Below are 6,000 nucleotides of genomic sequence, written 5' to 3'. Positions count from 1 at the left end.
CCACACGTCAACCCCGGTATACCACATCGATCCAATTCACTCTATTCCTTGCCCTCCTTTCACCCTCCTGCATGTTCAGGCCCCGATCACACAAAATCTTTTTCACTCCATCTTTCCACCTCCAATTTGGTCTCCCACTTCTCCTCGTTCCCTCCACCTCCGACACATATATCCTCTTGGTCAATCTTTCCTCACTCATTCTCTCCATGTGCCCAGACCATTTCAAAACACCCTCTTCTGCTCTCTCAACCACGCTCTTTTTATTTCCACACATCTCTCTTACCCTTACATTACTTACTCGATCAAACCACCTCACACCACACATTGTCCTCAAACATCTCATTTCCAGCACATCCACCCTCCTGTGCACAACTCTATCCATAGCCCACGCCTCACAAACATACAACATTGTTGGAACCACTATTCCTTCAAACATACCCATTTTTGCTTTCCGAGATAATGTTCTCGACTTCCACACATTCTTCAAGGCTCCCAGGATTTTCGCCCCCTCCCCCACCCTATGATTCACTTCCGCTTCCATGGTTCCATCCGCTGCCAGATCCATTCCCAGATATCTAAAGCACTTTACTTCCTCCAGCTTTTCTCCATTCAAACTTACCTCCCAATTGACTTGACCCTCAACCCTACTGTACCTCATAACCTTGCTCTTATTCACATTTACTCTTAACTTTCTTCTTTCACACACTTTACCAAACTCAGTCACCAGCTTCTGCAGTTTCTCACATGAATCAGCCACCAGCGCTGTATCATCAGCGAACAACAACTGACTCACTTCCCAAGCTCTCTCATCCACAACAGACTTCATACTTGCCCCTCTTTCCAGAACTCTTGCATTCACCTCCCTAACAACCCCATCCATAAACAAATTAAACAACCATGGAGACATCACACACACACCCCTGCCGCAAACCTACATTCACTGAGAACCAATCACTTTCCTCTCTTCCTACACGTACACATGCCTTACATCCTCGATAAAAACTTTTCACTGCTTCTAACAACTTGCCTCCCACACCATATATTCTTAATACCTTCCACACAGCATCTCTATCAACTTTATCATATGCCTTCTCCAGATCCATAAATGCTACATACAAATCCATTTGCTTTTCTAAGTATTTCCCACATACATTCTTCAAAGCAAACACCTGATCCACACATCCTCTACCACTTCTGAAACCACACTGCTCTTCCCCAATCTAATGCTCTGTACATGCCTTCACCCTCTCAATCAATACCCTCCCATATAATTTACCAGGAATACTCAACATACTTATACCTCTGTAATTTGAGCACTCACTCTTATCCCCTTTGCCTTTGTACAATGGCACTATGCACGCATTCCGCCAATCCTCAGGCACCTCACCATGAGTCATACATACATTAAATAACCTTACCAACCAGTCAACAATACAGTCACCCCCTTTTTTAATAAATTCCACTGCAATACCATCCAAACCTGCTGCCTTGCCGGCTTTCATCTTCCGCAAAGCTTTTACTACCTCTTCTCTGTTTACCAAATCATTTTCCCTAACCCTCTCACTTTGCACACCACCTCGACCAAAACACCCTATATCTGCCACTCTATCATCAAACACACACACACATATATATATATATATATATATATATATATATATATATATATATATATATATATATATATATATATATATATATATATATATATATACGGATGTATCTAAAGATTTATAATTGGTAACGACATGTAATAAATAGCTAACTTGTAACACACTCCCACTCAGCCTGAGGGAGAGTGTGTTGTACACCTTCCAAATATTCACATGGACATGGCAGCAGTAACAACGCGCCCTACCCCCGCCACACGCACCCATTGGCTGTAGTGTCAACAAGCAGCTGACGTAGGTACTGCTGGTGCCTTCGTCCGAGTGTGTTGAGTGTGTGAGAGTGGGAAGGCTGTGTGTGTGTGTGTGTGTGTCTGTGTGTGTGGCTGGGTGGGGGGGGGGAGGCCGCTGTAAGATATCTCCTATATTAAAACGTATGTTGGTAGTCCCGGATAAAGACTATGTCCCCGACAATATAAGTAATAAAATGTGGACATTGGACCCGCTAATTCAGCCATATGCATTCTCCACACACGGATATGAGATGGCGACCGCGCTCATATTTTGCCTCTTTATGAGATCAAACGGCAAGTAGGGCCTTCTTGTGCTCGTCCCGGGAGGGCCATGGACGGCCATCCAAGGGGAGGGCATTACCGCCTCTCGGTCCACAGTTACAAGGGTCAAACTACCGCCTTAGGCAGGCCGGGGGTTACTTCCACTACGTGCGGCAATTTTCTTTAGCCACTAAGACGGGTGTGAAAGCCCGCCAGATTGCCCGGTGCTAAATGTCGTGAAAATGAGCGCGCCAGAATTTTAGTGGCGTCCTGGGAGCCCATATTTCCCGCCGGCTTAGCCACCAACGCCACTTTCCCGGGGTCGCCAGGGATCCAGGCCAGGCGGGATGTGTGGTGAGGATGTTCTACTGGTGCCGCTGCTGGTGCTGTTGGTGATGCTGCTGGTGATGCTGGTAGTCATGCTGGTGGTCCTGCTGGTGATGCTGCTGGTGATGCTGCTGGTGATGCTGATGATGCTGCTGGTGATGCTGGTGCTGGTGATGCTCCTGGAGATGCTGGTGCCGCTGCTGGTGATACTGCTGGTGATGATGGTGCCGCTGTTGGTGATACTGCTGGTGATGCTGGTGCCGCTGTTGGTGATGCTGCTGGTGCCGCTGTTGGTGATGCTGCTGGTGCCGCTGTTGGTGATGCTGGTGATACTGGTGGTACGGGTGCCCCTGCTAATGATGTTGCAGGTGATGCTGTTGTTTATGCTGGTGCTGCTGCTGGTGTTGGTGTTGCTGGTGGTGCTGCTGGTGTTAGTGGTGCTGGTGGTGCTGCTGCTGGGGCCACTGTTGGTGCTGGTGATGGTGTTGGTGATGCTATTATTTCTTTAGTTTTTAAAATATCTATTGTTTAGATATGCACAGATAAAGCATTACAGTGAGAGTATGGGTGAAGGGCACATATCTAGGGGTAGGTGGAGGTCAGTATAGAACGTACAGTGGATACAGTGCATGGACATAGGAGGGTGACAGGTGGGCCCGAGTGGGGCCCAGGGGCCCAAAGGGTCCCACTCCTGTCAGGAGGAGGAAGGTCTAGGATGTATCAATACATGATATATAGTTAAAGGAGAGTGAGTGATGATGACGCCAACATAGGTAACAATATCTGTGTAATACAACGCAAATTTAGAGCATCACAAATATACAGAACATCTTGTTAACATTCCAGTTACCGTTTATACAGACAAACAACATATACACTGAGGTATGTACTAGGAACATGACACAGTGTAGCGTACAGTCAAATCATTAACATTGATAGCAGTATAAGTCAAAGATACATTACATGTTGGGCAACAGTTGCAAACAACTGAGCATGTTGTTAACATGGACAATGATGCAAAGAATACTTGGGTACATTAAACACAGAACATGTAGTTACAGAACGTGCTTGTACCGGGCATGATTACACCAGGTGTTTACATAGCTCAGGGTATGGCGAACTTTGTTTACAGTGTCAGGATGTCTTCAAGGACATTACTATCAATAAAGTCATTACAAAGCTGTTGAAGCGGTGAGTCTTGAGGTCTCAAATTACTGATTTTGCAACACTTGCCAAAATAGTGTCCTATATATGTTCATGAGGTGCAAAACAGAGTCCTCATTTTGAATGTGAATTCAGGATCATGGCTGTGACGTGGTGGGAGTGGCATAGGGATGGAGAGGTGGTGATGGTGGTACTTGTAGTGGTGCTGTACCTGATGACGGGTTTACATAGATGATTAAGACGATCGTGACTTAGCAGTGAGGGAAGAGCTGTGGTGTTTAGGGGGTGGGGGCCGTTGTGGGGAGCAGCAGCACCTTAGATTGTGTTAGTGCAGGGATGATTTTAGGAAGAATGTCTGTGGAGAGGAACCTGGGATGAAAATTGAAATAAGAAAAGAAACGCTAAGGCTGCGGTAGAAGGTTGTGGATGTGGTTAAGGGTGATGGCTTTGGTAGTTGGTAATGAGTGTGGTAGAAGGTTATAGCTGTGGTAGGTTATGGCTGCGGTAGAGAGTCATGGCTGTTAGAAAGTTATGGTTGTTGTGGGTTATGGCTGTGGTAGATGGTTATTGCTTTGGTACACTTTCATGGCTTTGGTAGAAGGTATAACTGTTGAAGATTTTTTTTATACAAGTTCGCCATCTCTCGCTTTACCAAGGTAGCATCAACAACAGAGGACTGAGCCTTACAAGGAAAATCCTCACTTGGCCCCCCTTCTCTGTTCCCTTTTTGGAAAAGTAAAAACTGGAAGGGGGGATTTCCAGCCCCCCGCTCCCTCCCCTTTTAGTCGCCTTCTACGACACGCAGGGAATACGTGGGAAGTATTCTTTCTCCTCTATCCCCAGCGTAAAGCCTCCCTGAATGTGCTACATCACCATTCTTGTACTATGACTCTGGACCACTATTCTAAAGTGGCATTCAAGGAATCACCGCTCATGATCACCAGTCAACGTCTCGCCAACATTCGCTCCACTATCTGAGGAATCATCTTGATTCAACCCCGTTGGCGCAACCACCACCCTGGCGCAATCTGTACTCACCTCTCATTTGAAGTCACCATCCTGGATTACTACAATACGTCGTCATTTTCAGCGGTTATTATGGATGGAACACAGCCTCATCTCATGAAGAGACTGCCTCACCATGTTCCCAACGTCTACAGATCCTTGATTATTGCAGGGAAAACCAAATTAGCGGACCACAGGATGATGGGGGAACCGAGATCATGGTTAAAACCTCGAGGTTTTTTGTGGAAGTCAGGCGACAGGACGAACAACGGCCAGTTCAGGGTTTGTATACCCAGGGGTCTCGTGAGGCAGGCGAGTGCCACCAGTGACCTGCGACGACCCGGTACGACCCCGCCAGGAGCCATCGCCGAGCCAGAGAGCCGACCGTACGACCTCACAATCAGGGAGACGCCATGCAATGAAATCTTATGGGGTGAGCGAGGCAGTAGAGGCGGCAACTGCTGTCCACATGGCCGAGCCCTCCAGGCACTCTCAGGGAATTTACCTATTTCCTCTTTATTCCAGCGTGCGGCTGGCCTCCCAGGGCACGTACTGCCAACTTTTACCATTCCCGCCGCCATGCCGCTACCGGGATGGGATTGTTCCAGGGGGTGTGAGCCCGCTCGGGACAACCAACAATGGGGATTACATGGCGCCTCAAGCCGAGTGTATTAGACTTACATTGAAATCTATAAAAGTTTGTGTTGTGGAGAAATGTGATGAGGTGCGTCTGCTGTACGGGTCCGGTGACGGCGGTTTGTTCAGACCAACCTCGTCTGTGATGGAGGGGTGTGGCTTGTTTGTAGCAGCGCGTGGTTTGTTGATAGAAGGGTGCGGCTTGTTGGTGATGTGTGCTTGTTGATGGAGGGGCGTGGCTTGTTGCTGGAGGTGCGAAGCTTTTTGGTGGAGGAGACATGCATGTTCTGCAGCTTTATTGGAGGAGGGGAGAGACATGTTGGTGAGGGGCGAGGCATGATAATGGTGGAGGAGTTTATCTTGAGTTTATCTGGGGGGGACACAGCTTGCGCTGGGGGTAATATGGTTTGCTGGAGGAAGGGGAACCAAGCATGCAGAAGGTGGCCTGCTTTGCCAGAGGAGTGGCGCTGATTTTTTTTTTTTCTTTTTCAGTAGGGATTATTCGCTTTGTTGGAGGTGAATTGTGACTTGATTGAGGAAGAGAGTTGGTCAAGGAAGGAGCTTGACGAGGAGTGAGGAGTGTTAGTAGTGAAAAGAGACCGAAGTTTCCGTTCCTTTCCTTTTGTTGAAGGTAAGAAGATGCTGCTGTCTTAAAAACAGACAGGGAATGAAGAACAGGTGTGGTGGAGTGTCCATCAGTGTTCTTC

Source organism: Panulirus ornatus, chromosome 10 (assembly GCF_036320965.1).
Source record: "Panulirus ornatus isolate Po-2019 chromosome 10, ASM3632096v1, whole genome shotgun sequence".
Lineage (NCBI taxonomy): Eukaryota > Metazoa > Arthropoda > Malacostraca > Decapoda > Palinuridae > Panulirus > Panulirus ornatus.
The sequence above is the reverse complement of the archived record's forward strand: the minus strand, read 5'-3'. Positions refer to the sequence as shown.